Genomic DNA, 25,589 nt, shown 5'->3' with positions numbered 1-25,589 from the left:
CCAGTGTCTCGTAGGACATCTGCAAACAAGAACAATGGATTCAGTCTCTTCGGGTCATTTTCTTAAAGGACACTGGAGCAGGGTTAGGGTGACAGAGACTTTGTGACCAGCCACCGACCGGAAAAGCACTGCTGCTCTTCCCAGGAAAGCGCAGTTCTGGAGTCAGTCTGAGCCACCACTTGAGGTAAGAGCCAGAGAGACCTCTGGAGACACCTCGATGCTTCTCCCTTGATCCTTCCAAAGGGGGTGGGGAAGGGGCTGGAACACGAGAACAAATGGGGAGCGTGGGCACCGAGCACGGGTGTCCCGTCCTCCAGGCTGCCGGTCAGAGCCCCCCGTTCGTCCGCCGGGCTCAGCCCAAACCTCCCTCCCAGTCTTCCGCCGTCTCCCCGGTTCAAGCGTCACCACCTCCAGCCCCTTCCGCAGCTCCGCGTCCCCTAGCGCTGGCTCCCTGGGTCTCAGCCGCCGCAGGGGGCCCTGAAGGCAGGTCCACTTTTCTTACTCCTGTGTCTCCCCTGCCCTCTACCCACCGCGAGCACCAGGACAGTGCTGAGCCCAAGACAGATGCTCAGTAAGGTTTGCTGAGGTGGAGACAATGAGAGTTTAGAACCACAGGGAAAGATACGTGGGAAATCGACAAGCACGTTATGCTGAAGAAAGTGTGATACAAACTTGCAGGGTCAGAGCGGGGGCTGCCTAGGAAAACACCTTGTTTGGAAGTTGGAATGTTCTCTTAACTGATGGAAGTTGGAATGTTCTCTTAACTGATTCGCTTCAGGGCGAGCCACTCAGTACCTGCTCTGTGCAAGGTACCACGAGTGCCTTGGTTCTCTGGAGTTGGGCAAAACCACCCAACGTCAGGGCTGAAAACCAGGGTCCGGGTGTGGGGAGAGACTAGCGAGGTCCCCGGAGCACGAGATCTAAGGAGGTATTCACTCTCGAAGTCAAGCAAGGACCTGAGAGCAAAACACCTCCTAGGTGCCTTCTTGCCCCCCTAGACCCCACCCTGCTTAAAACAACCAGTTTAACATCCCTTGTGGGGGGCACCTGGGTGGCTCAGTCGGTTGAGCATCCGACTCTTGATTGCGGCTCAGGTCGTGATCCCGGGGTTGTGGGATGGAACCCCTGCGTGGGGCTCCGCACTCCGCATGGAACCTGCTTGGGATTCTCTCTCTTTCCCTCTGCCCCTCTTTCCTGCTCGTTTTCTCTCTCTTGAAAAAAGATAATCCCTCCTGGTACTGCAGGTTTAAAGGGCTCAGCTGGGCAGTCCTGCTGGTCTCACCCGAGACCTTGTGATCTCGTGAAGTGGCAGCCGATTGGCAGCTGGGCTGGTGTCCCCTGGAGGTTTTGCCGAAATGGCCCCACAGCTATGTATCGTGCATGTAGCATTGCCACGTGGCCTTTCCAAGAGGACGGTCGGTCTCACAAGGCAGTTAGGTGGCCCAACAGTAAGCGTTCTAAGAGGGAGGACGGCAACGTTGCCGGTCCCCTTGGACGCCGAGCCCGGAACTGGCACAGCTTCCCTTCTGCAGCCATCCTCTTGGTCAATGTCAGTTCAGTCTCTGGAGCGTCCCGGATCCGGGTGCAAAGCATGGACCACGTCTCCAGAGAGAATGTGATAAAGACTTTGTGGCCATTCTAACCCATCCCGGTGAATTGACGAGAATCCACTGTTTCCTAATTCCAAGAGGGATTATGGAAACAGGAAGGTTGGATGACCCGGGTGGGAAGCCAGGCTTTGTCACTTGCGCTGAGTTTCACTGTTGTCATGTATAAAATGGAGATACAAATATGTGCCCAACAAATACGTATTAGATGCCTTCGTTGTGCCAAGCGCCCTGGCAGGGACTGGAAGTACGATGGCGAACAGGACGGTTGACCTGGCTCCTAGCGCAATTTTATTCTGAGAGAAATAAATTGCTTAAAAAGGAAACCTAGAAATAGAAATTGCAGCAAGTTCTGTGACAGCAAGGGAAAGGGTGCTGAAAGAAAGGACAGATTGGGGAGAAGGGCTGGTGGACTCCTCCAGAATGATCACAAAAGGTCTATCTCGGGGGGGTAACGGTAGACTGAGATCTGAGTGCTGAGAAGGACTAAGGATTGATGGACGCTGAGGGGCAGGGGAGGAGCTGAGAGGTAGTAATATTTTGAACCGAAGGGGCATGAGAAGGCTTGTACTTATTCCCTGGCTTTCCACTAACCCCGAAATGTAAGTAAAATGAAACATTAAACAGTTTGCAAATACATTATGGGCACAGAATGCCAAGGCGTAGTCGCTCTAGGGCTGCAAAGTATTTGATATTGACTATTCTTACTGAAGGCTTGAGTGATGGGACAGAAACAATCCCCCTGATGATGTCGCTGTTGTTGTTGTTTTTAATGGAGATGACTCTTAAGTGTTTGTTTGTTTTGAGAGACCGTAGGGGAAGGGCAGAGAGAGAGAGAGGGGAAGGAGAGAATCCCAAGCAGGCTCCTCGCTGTGAGTCCTGAGCCCCATGTGGGGCTCGATCTCACCAACAGTGAGCTCGTGACCTGAGCCCAAACCAAGAGTCCACGCTTAACGGACTGAGCCCCTCCAGCTGCTGTTTTTTGTTCGTTTGCATGCTTTATTTATTTTTGAGAGAGTGCCAGAGAGGGAGGGGGGACAGAGGCTCTGAAGCAGGCTCTTTGCTGAAAGCAGGGAGCCTGATGCAGGGCTTGAACCAACGTGAGATCTTGATGACCTGAGCCAAAGGCAACTGCTTAACCGACTGAGCCACCCTCATGCCCCTTAAAAGTGATAAAGCTGAAGCTTTGCTCTACCCCAAAGCCCTGATCTCTTGGGGGTGTTCGTGGCCCCACACGCCAACACCACAGGGACAAGGGTGGTGGGGTTGGACTTCAGAGCCATCGCTCCTTTACCTTCAGGTCACCCCGTTCTTGTGGGGCCCTCACCGGTTTCCCTCCCAGGCTGACTGCTGTTTCTGGCTGTTTTGCTGGTTCTTCTTCTCCCAACTTAATTTTGGAGTGTGCAGGGCTCAGTCTTTGGTTTTCTCCGCTGTGTCCATATTGTCAGTTATCTCACCTAGTTTCGTGGCTTTAAGTCAAATCTGTATGCTGACAATCCCCCAAATATATGTATTTGTTGCTAAGCTGTAGTTCCTAAGCTTGGCACTTGCCTATCAATGGCCTACTCAGCAAACATCTCAAATTCAACATGTCCAAAACTGAACTTCTGATTCCGCCCCCCCCCCCCCCCACCAAAATCTGCACCATCCCTGGTCTTCCCCAATTCAGTTGGTACTAACTCTATCTTTACAAGTTTCCGGTGAAAACTCCTTAGAGAAAAACCAAAATTCTCTCAAGTTCCACAGTCTAACTTCAAAATATATCCAATCCTGGTTACTGTGAGAAGTTCTAATCAAACAGACTCTTGTGCAGATAATCCAATATAAAAATATAACTACCTAAAGGCACTGGAGAACAACCCAGAGCAGACGGGTTTTTGAGGGGCGTAGACACCTGGGAGAAAGTAATGACCCTGGATGAGTTTCCCACTTTTGATGGGTGTTATCCAAGGGAAGCCTCAAATGTACACCAGGTGGGGCATCTAAAAGTCCAACGGCCAGACTTCAGTCTTGTTCGAGGAACTAGAAGAGAGGGTCCAAGTCCACTGCGTCTGATAGAAAATGAGAAGGGAAAGGTTGAAAGGGAGAGAACCGTAAAACTGAAACCTGAAATTCGGGATGTAAACTCAACCCAAATCTCTGAGTGACACCAAACCACGTGTGGGAAGGGCAGATTCCAGAGGCCCAGCTTGGGCTAAAGGAACTGAACTGAGATTTGATCGGCCACCGACCGCAGGAATTCACCTGGACTTCACAACTTACGCCTGGAATGCACCCAGTTAAGTGACTGCTTAAAAAAATGGACACTCTTCAAAGGAATATAATGGAACCCAGTGACTCCACAACATAAGCTTCACAGTACAATCCAAAATTACTCAACAGACAAAGAAATGGGAAAAATGTGACCCATTTTTTTTTTCAAGAGAAAAGATGACCTAGAAAAGACCATTTTTCTGTATTTTTTAAATGCTCATAATAACCTATGGGAAACTATGAAAAATCTACATTTCCAGAATCTGATCACACCTTAACCACCTCCTTGTCATTGCCCTGCTTGAATGACAGGTGGGAGCAGTGCACTGGCCTTCAAACTGATCTCCTGTTTCCACCACTGCCCCCCTCTAGTCTACTCCCAACACAGCACCCAGAGAAATCCTCTCAAAATAGAAGTCGGATCATACGGCCTGTGCTCAGAACCCTCTGGTGGCTTCCATCTTATTCAGAGTAAAAGCCAAAGCCCTTGCGATGGCAGATACAGCTATGTCCATCTGTTGAGGCTGCTCTAATGGAATATTGGAGACTTAATGGCTTGTAAACTACAGACATCGGTTTCTCATGGTTCTGGAGAGTGGAGGTCCAAATCAAGAAGCCAGCAGTTTCCATGAAGGCCTGCTACCTAGTTCGTGGCTGCCCATCTTCCTACTGTGTCCTCACAGGGCACGAGGGGTTGGGGAGCTCTGTGGAGCCTCTTGTACAAGGCTACCAATCCCGTCCGTGAGGGCTCCCCCCTTACAACTTAGCCGCCTCCTAAAGGCTCACCTCCTAACAACATCGCCTTGGGCTTAGAATTCAACATATGGATGGTGGGTGGGGACGCACATATTCAGTCCTTAGCAACAACCTTATGTGATCTGACCCCCGTACCTCTTTGGCCTCTTCTCTTTATCTCTTCCCTTCACTCACTGGGTGCTAGTCACACCAGCCTCCCAGCGGTTCAGACGCTCCAGGCAAATGCTCCCTCCTTAGAGGCTAGTATGCCTTCTGCTGGATCACTCTTCTCCAGATGCCTACTCGGTTAACTCTCTCCTCCTCCAGGTCTTTGCTCAGATTTTGCCTCCCCACTCGGACCACCCTGACCCCGCCCCCCCAGCCTGTTCTAATCTTTTTCCCATATGACTTACCGCCTTCTGACATATTCTGTCGTTTTTCTTTAGTTATATTATTTGTGGCAGGTTTTCCCAGCTTTGAAGACAGGAAGCTTTGTCTCTTTGGTTCACTAGTATGTCCCAAGAGCCCAGTACAGTGCCTGGTCCGTAGCAAGCACTCAGTAATGAGTGAAATGAATAAATACATTAACTATTGCTAGGGAAAACCATGTCATTGTGAGGACAAAAATCACAGGCTAAATATATACACCTGTCTTTCCTTCCTTGCAAATTCCCATTGAAATGGAAAGAAAAAAGAGAGATTTTAAAAGATTTTTTTAAAATTTTTTTTAACGTTTATTTATTTTTGAGACAGAGAGAGACAGAGCATGAACAGGGGAGGGTCAGGGAGAGGGAGACACAGAATCTGAAACAGGCTCCAGGCTCTGAGCAGTCAGCACAGAGCCCGACACGGGGCTCGAACTCATGGACCGCGAGATCTTGACCTGAGCCGAAGTCGGCCACCCAACCGACTGAGCCACCCAGGGGCCCCTTTTAAAAGATTTTAAAACTCGTCTTGAGGGGCCCCTGGGCGGCTCAGTCGGTTAAGTGTCGGACTTCGGCTCAGGTCACGGTCTCACCGCTCATGGGTTCGAGCCCCTCATCGGGCTCTCTGCTGTCAGATCCTCTGTCCCCTTCTTTCTCTGCCCCTCCCCCACTCATCCTCTCTTCTCTCTCTCTCTCTCTGTCTCAAAAATGAACATTTTACAAAAATCAAAATCAAAATCAGCCTTGAAAAACAGGAAAGGGAGTCTGCAGCCAGAGTCTGCGGAAACTCTGGAAGGCAAGCCACAGGTGGACTGGATCGATTGTTACACAAAGCAGGTTGTCACAAAGCATGTCCCAGCACCTTTTATGATGAGGTACTGTTCCCAGTGCTGAGGGGGACAAGTCAGTGGATGTCCAGCCCTCAAGGAGTGTGGGGAAGGTGGGCAGATAATAGGAACGAACCTACTATTTTATACAGATTAAGTTCCGCGGATAGAGAAACACCGGTAATTTGGTAGAGAACTTAGAAGTCTGGACCTAGAACAAAAGGAGTAGGACACGAGATTTATAAGCTCTCCAAGGACTGTGTCCTTTCTGAAACCCTGTAAGAAGGTTGGATTTTACTCTAGCTACAAGGGGGTTGTAGTGGAAGGATAAAAGCAGAGAAGTGACATGACCAGATAGAGATTTTTTTTAAGACCTCTCTGGTTTCTGAGTACTGGGGAGGTTGTGGGGACACAGGGCAAGAGGCACGGAGGTGAGTCAGAGACGGTTGCAGAAGTCCGGGCAAAAGGAGACCGTGACTGGGACGAGGCTATGGCAGGGAAGACGTGGGAAGTTCTTTGAGTTTTTTTTTTTTTAATTTTTTTAATGTTTATTTATTTTTTTTAATTTTTTTTTTCTCCACGTTTTTATTTATTTTTGGGACAGAGAGAGACAGAGCATGAACGGGGGAGGGGCAGAGAGAGAGGGAGACACAGAATCGGAAACAGGCTCCAGGCTCTGAGCCATCAGCCCAGAGCCCGACGCGGGGCTCGAACTCACGGACAGTGAGATCGTGACCTGGCTGAAGTCGGACGCTTAACCGACTGCGCCACCCAGGCGCCCCAATGTTTATTTATTTTTGAGAGAGAGAGGGAGAGAGGGAAGGGGAGAATCCTTAGCAGGCTCCAGGCTCTGAGCTGTCAGCATAGAGCCCGACACGGGGCTGGAACTCACCAGCTGTGAGATCACGACCTGAGCCGAAGTCGGATGCTTAACCGACGGAGCCACCCAGGCGCCCCAGGAGTTCTTTGAATTTTGATTTTGGGTGGCAATACCACAACAGGAATTGTCAATATATTGGATTCCACGGGTGAGGTAAAGGGAGGAATCAGCGGTAAATAATACTGCCTCGGGCCTGCCACTGGACGGTGACTCAGTTTACTGAAAGGCTCAAACCGCGCAAGGCAACAGGTCGACCAGAGCGGGAAGGTGCTCCCCCAGCAGGTGTCTCCGGATCCCCATCCGCGGGGCTTCTGTAAGAATCACGGTGTAGCCTGTGGGTAGCGGGCTGTCTCCGAATCTGCCATCAGCAAGGAAGGAAAATCACAGGCCGGCATCCTTCGTGAGCATAGATGCGAAAGACCTAAACAAATATGAGCAAATCAAATTCAGCGGTAAGTGTCGGCTTCCAGCGCCACGCGTCAGGGGCTTGGAAGCGGCCACTCCGTCCCAACAAGTAAACAGCCAGATAGAGTGAAAACGTGAACGGTTCTTCTCGAGTCCGCGAGCGAGGGGGAGACCGCGTGCACACTTCTCCCAGTGCCGGAGAAACAGGCGAATATAGCGAGTCACGGCTTCCCAGGGCAGAGATTTGCGAGCAGAAACCGCAGAGGGAACCGGGGCCGTGGTAGGAGATCCTGAGCTCTAATTGCCAAAGTTGCTCGAGGCTCAGCGCAGGCAAGTCTGAAGTTGAAAACTCCAGGGGGACCCGGTCATGAGGGAGCCTCCCCCAGATATTGTGAAATTTACTTCCAGGAGCTCAGCCGCATTCCCACGGTAAATATCAGACGGAAAAATACCCCCTCGGGTTCCGGCAGGGGGAGTGGAGAAAGAGCCAGCCTGACACGGGTCTGAGCACCCTGTTGTTCCCTGGCCTCAAGGGAAACTCGTTAACCAGAGCCTCGCTGGCTGTGGGGAAGAGAGACACCCAACTCCACTCCAGCCACCCTGTCCCAGCTGAGGGTGAGAACAACACGGAGAAACACTTGTGACATTCACGGCCCACGGGGCGAGGCTCACTAGACAACTGAGACCCAATGGCGGGACCGTAGAATGCTTCCCGACACATCACCACCACATCCCTAAAGGCCTCTTTACCCAGTATGTTCCTTCTACCTGGTGCATCATGACTGAGTATCACTCTAAATTATAAGGCACACTGAGAGGCAAAAGCCACAATGCGAAGAGAGGGCAAGCATCGAACCAAGCATGGCAGGGACGTTGGAATTCTCAGACCAGGAATTTAAAACAACTGTGATTACTATGCCAAGGGCTCCGACGGATAAAGGGGACGGCACGCAAGAACAGGTGGGCGATCTAAGCGGAGAGATGGAAATCCTAAAAAGAAACCAGAAAGAAATGGTAGAGGGGCGCCTGGGTGGCTCACTTGGTTGAGCATCCGACTCTTGATTTTGGCCCGGGTGGTGATCCCAGGGTCATGAGATCCAGCCCTGCGTCGGGCTCTGCGCTGTGCGTGTGCTCTCTCTCTCCCTCTGCCCCTCTCTTCCGCTCATGCTCTCTAAAAATTTAAAAAAAGAGAAGAAATGCCTCTGAATCCCCCGCGGAACCACGCGAAAAAGAGAGTAGAGTGGACTATTTCGTGTTGAGACGAAAACACCACCAGCCTAGAATTCTGTGTCCTGTGGAATTATCCTTCAAAAGCGAAGGAGGAATCAAGACTTTTCAGATGAACAGAAGTCGAGGGAATGTTTGCCAGTAGTTCTTCCCTGCAAGAAATGTTACAAGGACGTTTTTTAGAAGGAAAGAAATAGAGCGGAAATGTGGATCTACATAAAGGAAGAAATAAGTGAAGGTAAAAACGCTTATTTTTCTTAACCGACCAAACAGAGAACAGTTGGCTCAAAATAATCGGAGCCACGATGTATTCAGTCATGTTTGGTTTTGTGTATATCGTATATACGTATACCATATTAGTATATACCCAAAGACTAGTGTATGTTTACATTTAAGTAAAATGAATGACAGAAATGATGAAAGGGACAGAAAGGAGGATCATTTCAGGACTATAAGGCACTTGCCCAATCCATAGCGTTCTTTGCAAGGGGATTTGGACTCGTTGCAAGCGTATTTTGCAAACTCTGGGGGCAACCGCTGAAAAATGGAAAAAGAGAGGGTATGCCTGACATGCTAAGAAAGCAGAGAAAATAGAATCCTATAAAATGCTCAATTCAAACAACAAAAGGCAGAAAAAAGAGCGGAAGACAAAAATAACAAAGAACAAGGGTGGCAAATGGAAACTAGAAGCCACTAATATCTAATGGTAGATAATAATCTAACTATATCAAATTCAACGATAGATAAAAAAGGATGATGCATCGTTATTGAGTCGGGTTTATGCTAAGATTTGGAAAGTTGTTTAACATTCTAAATTCAGTCAAAATAATGTACCGCATTATCAAATTATGCAATCATCTCAGTAGATGCAGAAAAAGCACTTAATAAAATTCAATACCCATTCATAACAAACATATGGATAGTAAGGAACCTCGTTAAACTGAAAAAGAGTACCAGACAAAGAAACCGAATGAGCATCATAATTTAGTGGTGAGATATTGAAACTTTTCCCCCCTCGAGATTAAGAATAAGATACGATTGCTCACCACCACTTTTGTCAATATCGTGTAATAGAGGTCTTTGCTAGTGCAATAAAGCAAGGGAAAAAAATTTAAGGATAAAAAAAAGCAAAAAACTGCCATTATTCACAGGCAACGTGTTTGAATATTAGCAGTTGAAAAGATTTACAGCTAAGTGAATTCAAGGTCACTGGATATGAGGTCAATATACAGAAATCTATTGTACCAGCCACAAACACGTAGAAAACTAAATTCAAAAATGATATCGCTTTACAGTGGCGTCAGAAAACAAAATGTCCAGGAATCAATCTAACAAAAGATGTTGCAAAATCTATACACCCCGCAAAATGCAGAACAGTATCCATGGTAATTTTCAAAGACCTGAGGGAGGAGAGGGAAGGAAGGAAGGAAGGAAGAAAGGAAGGAAGGAAGGGACACATTCATGAATTTGAATAGTCAGTATTATAAAGATATTCCCAAACTGAATTACAGATTCAGTGCAATCCCAATAAAAATTCAGAAGTTTTTTTTTTTCCTTTAATGTGTGTGTCTAAACTGACAAGCTGGTTTTCAAGTTTATGGGCCAATGAGAAAGGCCAAGAACAACCCAGATCATCTTAAAGATGCACAGAGCTTGAGGACTTACATGACCAGGTGTCCAGATTTACTACAAAGCCACAGTGACGAAGGCAGTGTGGTATTGGTGCACGTACTGGAAACAGAGAAGTGGAGTGGAACACAGGATCCAGAAAGATCCGCGCATATACAGTCACTATATTCATAACAAAGGCAACACGTTTGTGTGATAGGAAAAGATGGCACTTTCTAGAAATGAAACCGAGTCAGCTGGATATCCCCGTGGGAAAAACAAATCCCAGCCAGAACCTCACGCCATTAACAAAAATCAATTCCAGATTGATTGAAGGTCAACTTGTGACGGGGAAAACAAAAAACCTTTTAGAAAAAAAAAAACCACACAGGATTATCTTCATGGCTGCAAAGTGGGCACAGATCTCCTAAGCATAACCGTGAGGGGAAAAAATTAGAATTAAAAAAAAATTTAAGGTAAACATTTTTAACTCAAAAAATTAAGTTAGGGGCGCCTGGGTGGCTCAGTCGGTTAAGCATCCGACTCTTGACTGGGCTCAAGTCATGATCTCGCGGTTCGTGAGTTTGAGCCCTGCATCGGGCTCTGCACTGACAGTGTGGAGCCTACTTGAGATTCTCTGTGCCTCCCTCTCTCTCTGCTCTTGCCCTGCTCACTCTCTCTCTCTCTCTCTCTCTCTCTCTCTCTCTCTCTCACATACACACAAAATATTTTTAAAAAGTCATCAAACAGACAAAAAACACCATAGAGAGTATAAAAAAGGAAAGCCATGCGGAGTGACAAGGCAGTCATTCCAAAATACATAAAGAATTCCTATGAATCAGTGAGAAAAAGACACACAACCCAGTGGAAAACTAAGCAAGATACTTGAGCAGATGCCTCACAAAAGAGGCTGCCAAATGGCCCAAAGCACATGGAAATCTCCCAAACTCATTAGTCATTAGAGAAATACAGATTAAAACCACAGTGAATACTAACACGTATCCAGCAGCACGACTAAAATTAAAAAGACTGATCCTACCAAGCGCTGGTGAGGACCTTGAACTGACCTCTCCAACAGGGCTGGTGGGAATTCATCAGTATCAGCTACGGGTGAACTATTCTGTGCCTGAGAAATCTCTTCCCGATTAATAGACATTGACACGATAACATGTGCAAGAATGTTTATAGTAGTGCTATTTTCAATAGCCCCAAACTGGAAACAACTTTAATAGAAGTGTTAAATACACTGTGGCATATTCGTGTAATGGAATAGTATTTAGAAATACGAGGAATAGTACTTAGAAATGCGAGCAAACTGATGGCTACGTACGATGTGGATTTCACAAGCATAATACTGAGTGAAAGAAGTTAGACCTAGAGAGATACATCCCGCATGATTCCATTCCGGTAAAGTTCACAATTATCAAGTCAAAATAGTGGTTACCTTTTGGTTGGTAGCATATGGGAGTACAGAGAAGGTTTTTGGCGTGTTGGTCATTTTATTTATCTTTTGGTTGGTTATACGAACGTGTTCCCTTGGTGAAAATTTATTGAATTTCCCACTTAGGACTTGCGTTCTTTTTTGTACTTGTACAAAACGCTTAAAAATGAATATTAAACCCATAACAAAACTGCTCACCCATCTGATACAAAGAATAACCAGAGAAATAAAGTTCTTAGAAATTAAAAATAATTAAAAATGGGGAGCCGGGTGGCTCAGTCGGTTAAGCGTCCCATCTTGGTTTCAGCTCCGGTCATGATCTCACGGTTCGTGAGTTCGAGCCCCGTGTCCGGCTCCGTACTGACAGCACAGAGCCTGCTTGGGATTCTCTCTCTCAGCCCCTCCCCTGTTCTCTCTCTCTCTCTCTTTAAAACTATATTAGTTAAAAATAATGATTGTTGAAGAAAACTTTCAGTGAACCGCCTGAACAATAGAATGAGCATGGCTAAAATCCATGCTGGTATTCTCGGACAGGAATCAGCAAACTTTCTCTGTACAGGGCAGATAGTTAATATTTTAGGCCTTGTGAGCCATACGGTCTCTGCCACAGCTGCGTAACTGCCATTACAGCCCAAAGCAACCGGAGACCATATGTAAGTGAATAGGCAGGACCGTACTTCAATGAAACTTTATGTATGAACACTGAAATTTAAGTGTCCTATAATTGTCAACTGCCTTGCAGTATTATTTTTCTTTTTCTCCACCAGTTAAAAATATACGTTAGCCCACAAGCCGTAGAAAAACACGGAGTAGACCAGATTTGCCCCATGGTCCAGATCAGCCAAGGAAACCTCATATACTTTAGAGCAGACCCAAACAGAAAAATTAGCAAAGGTGAAGAAACAAGCATGATAGACCCAGAAGGCAAACTATTACTTTTATTCGACTTCCAGAAGCAGAGGGGGGAAAAAGAGTACATAAGGGTGGAAGCGAAGGTGTGATATTCAGACTACCAGGGACCATCACGTGCCCCGAGGGACGAATGGAAGAAGGCCCACGAGAGTCAGACTTACCTCAGACACCTCTTCAGACACAGTGAGTGCTGGAGGGTGGCGGAACCATACCTCAAAGTCCCCGGGCACAGTGCTTTTGATCCGGAAGTCTACACCCGGCCAGACCGGCAGTGAAATGTAGTGGCAGATAGAGATGCCTCTGGGTACACAAGGAGTCAACACTATCTCCTGTGTAAAATGAAGATCTCCAGAGCGTTTCCTGGGAATCAGGATGGGCATGTTTCTTGGGTGCTCTGTTGTCACCAAAACCCGGGGGGCTGCAGACGCGGTGAGTCGCTTGTCCTACAGCCACTTCTCCTCACTCAAGTGGCTTGAACAAACCCCGATTTTCTCCAACACCAGATGGCAAAGTGCTTTAGGCAGGCAGCTCAGAAAGTTCAATGTCAATCTACACCTTTCCCAGGAAATACATTCCCTTTGCCACCGACCAGTTAAGGGTGGGTCTGTGATGAAATTCTGGACTGTGAGGTGTTAGGGGCAACTTCTAGAAGGCTCCGGTGCAAGTTCTTCCTTGCTGATAAAGGGAAACACACAGGAGAAGACGGCTCCCCTCTGCCACTCACTTCACTGTGTCTGGCCAGAGGGCTGGGCACTGGGGCACCGATCGGTAACGACAGGGAACAGGCCTAAGGACAATAAGTAACATGAGGGTTGTGACGGAGTGGAAAAACAGAGAGCACCTGGGCCTCTGATAATATCTGAGCCGCTTAATTAACCCGGCCTGAACCAGCCTACCTCCAGAATTCTTGACACGTGAGGTAATAAATACTCTTTTGCTTAAGTCATTCCTGGTTGGAGTCGTTTCTCACCAATTGGCATCCAATTGACATAAGTGCAGAAAAAGACTGGACAGCGTTTACCTGTCTCCGTGTTTGTAAAACCATGGCTCTGGGGCCTAGGCTAGGCCGCCCAGGGAAGGACCGCGGAAATGACCTTGGGGCTGCTGGGAAGGGCAGGCTGCAAGCTTGGGGCCTCTTTGGTCCAGACAGACTAAATCTGGGAGTAAATACGATCAACATCCATTAAGAATAGATATCGTTGATACGGTCAGTGCGGACTTGGATGCCACATCCAGATACGTCGGAGCACCATAAGCATCAGTGGGAACACAAGCCCTGCGTAAGTAGCCTGAGCTGCGGGGACACAATCTAGCTGAATCTCTAAGACCTCTCGGGACTTAGGACCTTTGCCATCCAGCCAGGACTTAAGAAAGCCACAAGCCTCCCGGCACACTGTTCTATAAACACCTGGTTGACGCTCATCAACCATACAGGAGCTATGCCTTACTCAATTCCGCAGAACTGGAGGAAGGTGGACAAGTGCCAGCCTGTGGTCATTAGACCACTAATTACCCTGCTCCATTCAGGATCCATCCCGGGTGTGTGTCAACACGGGATCAGCCTCAAAGTCATTTCCTCGAGGGCCTTCTAGTGGATACTGACGCCATCATGAAGCATTTTCTTAGGTGAGCTTCGATTTTCAGTCATGCCCCTTGAGGACTCGCCAGGAGGCCTGTCTCCCCTTTGCTTGGGCTGTGTGAGCGAAGTGTGTGGGCCCAGAGACCCTGACGTTACTGGAAGAGCTGGGTCCTTTGGAATTCCTATAACTATTTGGTGGGAGTGGAGAGCAGATCTGAAGTCTGGTTGGTCGCGAAGCCCGCAGGCTCAACAGGTAGGACACTTCTCTGCGTCCTCCTCAAAGCGCATTTTGGTGCTGTCGTTCCTGTTGTTGATGTTTTACGTGGCTCTGTATATCACCCCAAAAAGTCAGGCACAGCTGAGAAGTCGAAGCAGCCCCCGTGTCAGGAACAAGATATTTTCTAATATTTCATTTGTGAGTCAGTGATTCGTTGTGTATACGGGGTCGGCCAGTGGAGGACTGCCCTTTCGGTTTTGATTGCTTGTTGCTTGCTTTTTCTGCTGCTCTCAACTTGACCATGGAGCAGGCCTCCTACAATTACCGTGTCCTTCATTGCTTATTATTCGGGTAACACACAGGAGTGTGTTGGGGCTGGCCTGTACCAGCTCATGGGAGCTAATTGTCTGTGTCCCTTCCCAACTCTGCATTCAGTGCCATTACATCAGGAGCCGGAAATTGGCCATGGTGGCAGGATTTGCACCATGAAAATGAGCAAATGCTACAAATCAGGGCTTCCTCCCCCCCCCCCACCGCCCCCAGAGGGCCACTCATGCAGCATTTCCCAGCACAGCACTGAGTTCACATCTTCATATTTCAGGAAGCACATAAAACAAATGAAGATACTCACTATTCATGGTGAAGAATTGACTATGTGCATTTATCTTTCCTGCCTCCTGTCACCCCTCCTAAATCATGGTAAACAACAACCAAAAAGGGTATAAGTCAATGACAGAGAGAACAAGAGGCAGACCACTGGCCAGAGTCGTTGATGGGATATACCTACCTTCAGCCCCACTTCAGAAACTCTCGTCCTAGCCACAGAGCAGGGAGTGCTTTGGCCAGTTTCCAGCGGGCAGCACCTGACAAGGTCTTACCTCCTGCCTTGGTCTTCCCTGGGGCATGGGATGCTGCAGACGGCTCCGGGACTTCTGCAACCTGGAAGTGTGGGGTGGTCAAGTCTCAGGGGGTAAGCCTTTGATTAACGAGAGATGGGGCCACTGGACCCCTCACAGTATCTTGGTTCTGCAAGACCAGTCTACTGAACTTAAACTTAGTGGGCCAGCACATCCTTGTACGGGTTCTCCCTCCTCCCTGTGGCCCTTTAACTGGAGTTGCACCTCCTAGTAAAGTGGTAGCTCATCAGCCTTTACCTCTGCTCAGTCTGGAACAGGACAAAATTTATGGAGGACGGCAAGGAGGTAACTGCTGAGGCCCAGGTGACAGAATTGTAGCAAGGAGCACAGCACAGGAGTTGGACTCCTTTGGGGGAGGACTGGTCGACCCCCAAGGACCTTGGATGCCCAAGAACAAGAAATACTGTGCCTGATGGAAGGTGGGACAGAGACATAGACCAAAAAGTGTCGGGGAGGGGGGGATTCAGAGCACCCTGTAGCTTTCTACGCCAGGCAACCCAAGGTAAACATGGTCAAATGACAACAGGGAGGATTAACTCATGGTGTGCGGGTGAACCAGGACTCTTGGGAAGGCCAATATCCTAGGGGAAAATCCAGATTTTAAAAACCTGAAAAGAAATGACAGTGCAATGCATAAAACATCACTGGATCCTGGTTCAAAAAATGAACACCAGGGCACCCGGGTGGCTCAGTCGGTTAAGCATCCGACTTCGGCCCAGGTCATGATCGCGCGGTCCGTGAGTTCGAGCCCCGCGTCGGGATCTGCACTGGTGGTGCGGAGCCTGCTTGGGATTCTCTCTCCGTCTCTGCCCCTTCTTTACTTTCTCTCTCCCAAAATAAGTAAATAAACTTAAAAAAAAAAAAGGTGAGAAACAGTGAACATTATATATACCATTGGGACAGCTGGGGAAAACTGAATATGGACTAGATATTAGATGACATTTTGAAATTTGTGTTAATTTTTTTAGGTGTGATAATAGTGTTGTGGATATATCAGGGGAAATGTCCTTATTTATAAAAGATACATGCTAAAGCAGTTAGGGATGAAGTGACAATTTTGCCTGCAACTTACCTTCAAATAGTTCTGTAAATAGCCGTGTGTATGTAAATACAGATATATACATTATACACATGGACACACACACAGATAAAGCAAATACATCAACCTGTTACCAACAGTTGAATCTAGGTAAAAGATATCAAGGCATATATTGTAGTATTTCAATTTTTCTATTCATGTTTTAAAATTTATAATACAATGGGGATGGGGAGGCAATAGACTAATGGTTTCAAGATCTGAGGAAATGTCTTCTTTGCAAAATAAAATCTACATATGTACGCACATATATAATTTCACACACGTATATAAATACGTCATCAGTGCTTTTTAACATACTCTTATTTTTTTGTTTTCCTTTCTCATTTGACTTCGTTTTCTCCCTCTTTTTCCTTCCCACCTCCCTCCAGCACCAACATAAGTAACTTATGTTAGCGATCTATAAGGAAGCCTTTATTCTCCACGCTCATAAAATTGTGAACAGACACAAAAGTGCACAGGTAAGTGCACGTGTGCATAAATACACATACACACGTAAGAGGTTTTATACTCCATTACACACTCATTGTGCTATTTTACTTTTAAACACTCTTGTGGGTTGAAATATTACATCGCTACTTTAATTTGAAATTCCCTTAACACCGGTACACTTAAGCCTCTTTGCCTGTTGGCTGACCTTTCTGTTTCGTGCTCTCTTGAGCGCCCTGTTCACATCCTTTATCCACTCTCTTCTCGATTGGATCGCTTCTATCAGCTTTTTATTGTCATTTTGTTGACTTTATTTGTAACATCACTCACTGTGCAAAGGTTCTTAATTTCTATATATTCAAATATGTCTTTTTTTAATGAAAATTTTTAAAAAAATTTTTAAGTTTTATAGCAGCACTCTCAACAATAGCCAAATTATGGAAAGAGCCTAAATGTCCATCAACTGATGAATGGATAAAGAAATTGTGGTTTATATACACAATGGAGTACTACGTGGCAATGAGAAAGAATAAAATATGGCCCTTTGTAGCAACATGGATGGAACTGGAGAGTGTGATGCTAAGTGAAATAAGCCATACAGAGAAAGACAGACACCATATGGTTTCACTCTTATGTGGATCCTGAGAAACTTAACAGAAACCCATGGGGGAGGGGAAGGGAAAAAAAAAAAGAGGTTAGAGTGGAAGAGAGCCAAAGCGTAGGAGACTCTTAAAAACTGAGAACAGAGGCGCCTGGGTGGTGCAGTCGGTTAAGCGTCCGACTTCAGCCAGGTCACGATCTCGCGGTCCGTGAGTTTGAGCCCCGCGTCAGGCTCTGGGCTGATGGCTCAGAGCCTGGAGCCTGCTTCCGATTCTGTGTCTCCCTCTCTCTCTGCCCCTCCCCCGTTCATGCTCTGTCTCTCTCTGTCCCAAAAATAAATAAACGTTGAAGAAAAAAAATTAAAAAAAAAAAACTGAGAACAAACTGAGGGTTGATGGGGGGGTGGGAGGGAGGAGAGGGTGGGCGATGGGCATTGAGGAGGGCACCTGTTGGGATGAGCACTGGGTGCTGTATGGAAACCAATTTGACAATAAATTTCATATATTGAAAAAAAAACAAAAAAAAACACAAAAAAAGGAATAAAGACTCATGTATCAAAATGTAAAAAAAAAAAATTTTTAAGTTTACTTAGAGAAAGAGCGCAAGTGGGGGAAGGACAGAGAGAGAGGGAGACAGAGAGTCCCGAAATTCGAACTCACGAAAGCAGGAGATCATGACCTGACCCAAAGCCAAGAGTCGGGTGCTTAACTGACTGAGCTACCCAAGGGCCCCTGTCTTTTTCTTTCAAAGCTTTTGAATCGTCGGTCTGATAAAGTCTCCCCACCCCTAATTATACACAGAGTGGGCCAGGTTTTGCTTCTTGTATATATTCCATATTCTGTAATGTGTGATCAAATAGAATATAAGAGAGAGATTCACTTTTATTTTCTTCTAGATGTTAGGTGGATTGTGCCACCAAGACTTATTAAATAATCTTGTACTTTCCCAAAAACTAAACCACCATTTTTGTCATATAGAAGTTTTCTTCTGGCTCTGATTTCAGATTCCCTCTTCTGATTCACTGATCTATTTGCCTGTTTGGAAACAAATACCATGTTGATTTCACTGCAGTACCTTTAGTGGATCATCTGACACCAGATAAGACAAATGTCCCCTCATTAAGCTTCTCTCTTATGTATCCTTGACTACCCTCTAGGATTTATCCATTCGCAGAATTTTCTGGATTATTTTTATCAGGAAAATTCCAATGGCCTTTTTTTACAGAATAGAAAAACAAACCTAAAATCATCTGAAGCCACCAAAGACCCCGAATAGCCAAAGAAATCCTAAGAAAGAACAAAGCTGGAAGCATCACACCTCCTGGTTTCAAACTATATTACAAAGCTATCGTGATGAAGTCAGTGTGGTATCGGCATAAGAATAGGCACACAGAGCAGTGGAACAGAATCAAGAGCCCAAAGATAAACCCTCACATACATGGTCAACTAATATTTGACAATGGAGCCAAGAGTATTCAATGCAGGAGAGATAGTCTCTTCAATAAATGGTGCTGGGAAAAGTGGATGTTCACATATAAAAGAATGATACTGGACCCCTATCTTATACGATTTACAAAAATTAACTTGAAATGGAGTAAAGACTTAAAGGTACAACCATAAAATTTCTAGAAGAAAACACGGGGGGAAAGCTCCTTGACAGCAGTTTTGGCAATGATTTTATAAATTTTTTTTTCAACGTTTATTTATTTTTGGGATAGAGAGAGACAGAGCATGAACGGGGGAGGGGCAGAGAGAGAGGGAGACACAGAATCGGAAGTAGGCTCCAGGCTCCGAGCCATCAGCCCAGAGCCTGACGCGGGGCTCGAACTCCCAGACCGCGAGATCGTGACCTGGCTGAAGTCGGACGCTTAACCGACTGCGCCACCCAGGCGCCCCAATTTTATAGATGTGCCCCTAAAAGCACACGCACCAAAAACAAAAAAAGTGGGTCTACATCAAACTAAAGAGCTTCTGCACAGCAAAGAAACCATCAACAAAATGAAAGGGCAATCTTTAGCTGGGTGGGAGAAAATATTTATAAACCGTACATCAGATAAGAGTTCGTATCCAAAATATACAAGAGATTTATATAACTCAAAAGCAGCAAAAACAAAAAACAAAAAATCCAGTTTTAAAATGGGCAGAGGACCTGAATAGACATCTTTCCAAAGAAGATATTCAAATGGGCGACAGGTATAGGAACAGGTGCTCAATATTACTGATCATTGGGCAAATGCAAATGAAAACCACGATGAGATATTACCTCACACCTGTTAGAAGGTCTGTTATAAAAATGACAAGAGATGACAAGTACTTGCAAGGACGTGGACAAAAAGAATCCTATTACACTGTTGGTGAAAATATGAATTGATATAGACACTATGGAAAACAATATGGAGGTTCGTCAAATTAAAAAAAAAAAAGCCAACAGAACTACGATATGATCCAGCAAGTCCACGTTGGGTATTTATCTGAAGGAAGTGAAATCGCTGTCGTAAAGAGGTATCTGCACCACCGTGTTCATTATAGCATCATTTACAAGAGCCAAGATATGGAAACAACCTAAGTATTCACCGATGGATAAATGGATAAAGAAAATGTGCTGCACCCACGTACATATAGCTTTCTTCTTGGTTGCATTTGCTTAGTGCCACTTTGCCAACCCATTGCTTTCAACCATTTTTATCACTTATCTTTAAATACGTACACGTTGCATTTAGCTGGGTTTTTTTTTTCATGTTTTAAATTCCCATGTATTTAACATACAGTGTTATATTAATTTCAGGTGTACAATATGGTGATTCCACGATTCTATACATTTCTCAGTGCTCGTCATGTTAAGTGTGCTCTTAATCCCCCTTACTTCATCCGTCCCCCTACACGCCTCCCCTCTGGCAACCATCTGTTCTTTATCCTTAAGAGTCTGTTTTATTGGTCTCTTTTTCTTTCTTTGTTCGCTTGTTCTGTTTCTTAAATTCCAAATATGAGTGAAATCATATGGTATTTGTCTTTCTCTGACTGACTTATTTCGCTTCGCATAATACATTCGTTCCATCCATGTCATTGCATGGCAAGATTTCATTCTTTTTCGTGGCTGAGTAATATTCTATTGAAGATAGATATACCTTCTGTATCCTAGTTGGCTTTGGTTTTAAACACTAATATGACAACCTCTGTCTTCAGGGATAGAATTTAGTTCATTCATTTTTAATATAATGACTGATATACTTGATTGTATTCCTTCTGTCTTTATTAAAGTAGTAGGTCCTTTTACATTTTTCTTGTTTTTGCATGTTTGATCAAGTTGCTAGTCATTCCATTTCTCCTCTTAAAATCGGCTCAATTTTTTTATTTGTCGTATTCAACTTGGGCTGCTATAACAAAATACTATAAACGGAGTGGCTTATGAACAACAGAAATTTATTTCCTATAGTTCTGGAGGCTGAAAAGTCCAAGATCAAGGTACCAGCAGATTCAGTGTATGGTGAGAGCCTGCTTCCTCGTCGATAGATGTCTCTCTTCTCACTGTGTCCTCACAGAGAAGCAGGGGCAATCTAACTCTCTAGGGTCTCTCTTATACGGCCACTAATCTCAATCATGAACCTTCATCTTCATGACCTAATCACCTCTCAAAGGACCTACCCCATAATATCATCACCCTGGGGATTAGGATTTCTACATACGAATTTTGAAGGGATACAGACATTCAATCTACAGCATTATTATTAAATGAAACACACACCCAAAACCTACATAAAATAAGCAGATGACAACGTATTATTATCAAGTGAACACCTTATAACCACCACTTCTGTCAAAAAAATAAAATTTTGCTAGCACTCCAAGAGCCTCTCCAAAAGACCTGCTTCTTTTAGTGTAAAGGACCAGACACTGAGCAGTAGACATGCCCGTTGTTATTGAACGAGTTTGGTGTTACGGGCTGAATCGTGTCCCCCACAGAATTCATATGTTGAATTCGTAATCTCCAGTACCTCAAAATGTAACTGCCTTCAGCGATGGGGTCTTTAAAGGGATAATTAAGGGGGCACCTGGGTGGCTCAGTCCGTTGAGCACCCGACTTTGGCTCAGGTCATGATCTCATGTTCATGAGCTCGAGTCCCACATCAGGCTCTGTGCTGACAGCTCAGAGCCTGGAACCTGCTTCGGATTCTGTGTCTTCCTCTCTCTCTGCCCCTCCCCTATTCTCTCTCTCTCTCTCTCTCTCAAAAATAAACATTTAAAAAAAAAAAAGAAGAATTAAGTTAAAATGAGATCATCAATGTTGACCCTAACCCAAAATGGCCAGTGTCCTTTTAAGAAGAGATCAAGACACAAGGAGAAAAACCATGTGAAGACACTGGGAGGAGGCAAACATCTGCAGGTCAAGGAGAGGGGCCTCTGAAGGAACCATCACCTTGATCTCGGAACTCCAGTCTCTGGACCTGTGAGAAAGTACTCTTTTTTTTGTTTTGTTTTGTTTTTTAATTTTTTTTTCAATGTTTATTTATTTTTGGGACAGAGAGAGACAGAGCATGAACGGGGGAGGGGCAGAGAGAGAGGGAGACACAGAATCCGAAACAGGCTCCAGGCTCCAAGCCATCAGCCCAGAGCCCGACGCGGGGCTCGAACTCACGGACCGCGAGATCGTGACCTGGCTGAAGTCGGACGCTTAACCGACTGCGCCACCCAGGCGCCCCGAGAAAGTACTCTTATTTAAGCCACCCAGACTGTGGTCCTTTGTTGTGGTAGCCCTAGCAGACCAATACAGTTGGTCATTGTATCTAGACCTTTCCAGCAGACGGAGCTAGAAAATAAGTAAGCAAAGGCACATGCCTACTATTTCCTGTCATCCATTACATCTCTATCTCCCTTCCCCACACTGAGATCCTGGCTTTCAAAGTTGTGGGGGGCGATAGGATTAGAATGTCCTGTAACTCATGATTTGTTTTATTCTGTGTAATACGTACAACCACCCCAGAAGAATAATAATATAATTACTAGGCTTACTAAAACTGTTAAGCATTTTATATGCTCTCCCACTCTCCCCCATTATGGTAGTTTGACTGTATTGTAAGAGTACATGGCTGTTATACACTGGACGTGCTCTCTCTTTCCCCTCACTGGGTCTACATTCTGTGGGTAATTATATTTCCTGCTTCCCCGGTGATTCTCCCATCGTTTGGGGTGTCTGAATCTTGTTCTCTAGTAGGTTCTCAGGAAGGACCCATGGGATCAATGGTCCAATTTGTCCATGATCCCTATGCCTGAAAGTTAGTTTTGCTGGATCTCAATCCTTGGCTCATATTTTCTTTCTTTGGGATTCAGGTTCCATCTGTTCATGGGTATGGCTTTCTTGCAGGTGTCCGGAGGGTGTTGTTCTGCTCTTTATTCTCTCCCTTTCTCTTTTCAGTAATAATTTTGTAGACAATTTGGCCTCGATGCTTTTCTGTTATCTGTCTTTATGGAAAATTAGTTCTTAAATTTTAGGATAAGGGAGGGGTTCAGAACAGTTTTCCTGACTTCAGAATTCCCTCTTCTGTTCTTTCTGCATAGTGTCCCCAAAATGCTATGTCTTGTTTTTTTAAGCTCTCCTGCCTCTCTGTTCCTCTGCCCTGCTTTGATCTGGACTTATTCGTTCCTTCCTTTCTCTTGTCCTTGTCATGCTCAGTTTTTATATTCCCAGAATTTTCTTCCTTGTGTAGGACCCCTTCAGTTCTTCTTACCACGGGCCCCTTGCACTTGCCTCTTATTTAGAGAGGGAAAACCCCCTCCTGGTTCCAGCCGTTGCTCTCTAGTGTTCCTACCTTCTTTCCAGGGGGTACTTCCTGCCATTCCAGGTTCTCCTGTACTTAGACTCATTGAACGCTACTCCATTGTTTCCTCCTTCTTCCGCCTGCAGAACTGATGATGTGAAAGTCTTACAGTTCTTGGTGTTTCTCCCACCCAGTTGTATTTTGGGGTAGATACAAACAATTTAGTATTGCCTAGTTTTGTTGTAAATGTGGTCCACGGATTTGGGGTTTTGCTATGTTGTTTCTCTTTCTGTTTTCACACAGATTCAGAGAAATTGAAAAACTCTACTGTATTCATGAGTCCCTACTACTAAAATGAATGAACGAACGAATGAATGAATGAATGATGGGGGAGAATAGACAAAGCTTCTGTGCAGAAGTCCAGATAATTTACGTGGTGGCTCACTTTCATTCACATCTCCTTGCCATGTTGTAATCAGAATGACACTTTACCTCTGTGATCTTTCTCCCCACAACCCACGACCCTAGTCTAACCACGAGAGAAACATCAAATGCCAGTCGAGGAGTGCCCCACAAAACACCTGACCAGCCCTCCTCAAAACTGTCAAGGTTCATCAAAAACAAAGTCTGAGAAACTGTCACAGCCAACAGGAGCCTGAGGAGATGCGATAACTAAATGTAATGTGGTTTCCAGAATGGAATCAGAAAAAAGATATTACATTAAAACTAAGGAAATCTAAAGAAAGTATGGGCTTTAGTTAATAATGATGCATCAATATCAGTTCGTTAATAGTGACAAATGTACTACGCTAACGTGAAATGTCGATAACAGAAGAAACTGGGTGTGGGGTATATGGAAACTTTCTGAACTATCTTCACATTTTTTCCTGTAAATCGAAAACTATTCTAAAATGGAAACATCGTCTTTTTAATCCAGGTGCAGGAGAAGGGTACAGATGTATAAAAAAGGCAGTGCTCAGATATGAAGAAGAGTCCAACGTGACATGATCTTAAGGAAATGATGGAAGGCAAAAATGGAGAATCCATTTGAACATTTCCTTTTCCCTTGGAGTGATAGCGGAGCGGCGGAGAAGGAAATACGATCCTGGTACCAGACTTGGTTCTTTTAGGAAAAGTACTTGGATCATCGTGTTGACATAAATGCCGCTCACGGATTTCAATCCTGTAAAGTTTATTTGTGTAAAAGGTTGGCATTCTTTGCAAAACAAAAGTACATGTACGATTTGGAGACGTTTGGGAAATGGAAGCGAGAGAACAGGAGCAGCGGGAGATGGGGTAACCATCTTGCCCCACAAAGGAGGAAGCGGACAGCCCTGTTTCTAGCTGACGGAACGAGAAAGAGAGAGTTGTGTCATGTTTTATATATTTTAACAGCCCTCTTGAGGTATAATTTACATTCCATAAAATTCGCTCTTGATGCGCACAATTCAATGACTATTAGTCAATTGACAGATCCGTGCAACGTGTCTTTCAGCTCGGGAAGAACCTTCATGCCCAGCTGCCGTTTCGCCCCGATCCCACCCCCCAGCTCCTGGCAACCACTGATATTCCTGTCTCTATCCACGTGCCTTTTCTAGACATTCTGCACATGTGGAATTCTACAGCGCATGGTCTTTCGGGTCTGGCTTCTTTCACGTGGCACGATGTCTTCAAGGCTTATCCGTGTTGTAGCACGTGTTCCTTCTTATTGGTGAATAATATTTTTGTCTGGACATAACACACTTGATCCATTCATAAGTGGGCCAACATTTGGGTCATTTCCACCTTTTGGTGATTATAGATAGCGCTGCCATGAACCTTCTGGCGCAAGTCTTTGTGGAGACATAGGTGTTTGTTCCTCTTTGGACACGTGGTAAATTCATGTTTAACTTTCTAAGAAACTTCCAGACTATAGATAAATAAGTATATGTGTATGGATGCAAACTGTTAACAAAAAAAACTAAAAATAATGATATAATTATGGGGGGGGGGAGGACTATAAAGTTACCAAACTATGACTTAATGGTTAAAGGGATCGCCCATGAGGAGCAGGATTGGGTCATGAGCGACAAGGCAAGGGGCCCACGATAAATCCCTCTGTGCAGCTTTATTTTCTGACCTTGAGCACGTGTTACTTCGATTTGAATTTTCTTTAGTAAAATTAAGCATGTAGGTGGACATAGATGGGAAGGGAAGCCACGGGAACCGGGTGGGAGCAAGACAGTGGATCAGGGTGCTTGTGCTGGGGATGACGAAAAGACAAATTCTAGTGGTCTTCAGGGAGGAGTATTTGAAAAAACTAGAAACTGCCGAATGTCAAGCCACTCCAGTTATGTTGGAATCACACACGTCATTGTAACCGTTCACAGTCAATACGTAATGTCAACACTGAGAAACCTCTATGCCGAAGATTCAACTTTCTGATGGCCTGAGTCATTTAGAATTCTCCAGAATGAGACGGCTTCTCTGTCTGGTATCCTATCACCTAGAATGACAGACTTTTCAGTGGGATTCCTTTGTGTGCTTTTTAATCACAGCATCACTTAGCGTATTTTCCAACCCAACATTGCATATTCAGGTAAGAGTAGCTTCGCTGTGGGGTTTATTTCTTTTCTATACCGAAGAGTGTGGGGGTAAGCAGTTTCCAGGGCTCTGGGGCCATACCCTGGCAATCCCCTT

General features: G+C 45.3%; 1 long non-coding RNA gene across 1 annotated transcript in view; it reads left to right on the top strand.

The window, feature by feature from the left end:
- Positions 1-5,770: 5,770 nt before the first annotated feature.
- Positions 5,771-25,589, top strand: part of LOC109492763 — a 54,552-nt gene continuing 34,733 nt past the window's right edge. Inside the window, exon 1 of the long non-coding RNA XR_002736966.2 lies at positions 5,771-5,960. This is a non-coding gene — a long non-coding RNA (uncharacterized LOC109492763). The remainder of the gene's footprint in view (positions 5,961-25,589) is intronic.

This window comes from Felis catus, chromosome D2 (assembly GCF_018350175.1).
Source record: "Felis catus isolate Fca126 chromosome D2, F.catus_Fca126_mat1.0, whole genome shotgun sequence".
NCBI lineage: Eukaryota > Metazoa > Chordata > Mammalia > Carnivora > Felidae > Felis > Felis catus.
The sequence above is the reverse complement of the archived record's forward strand: the minus strand, read 5'-3'. Positions and strand labels throughout refer to the sequence as shown.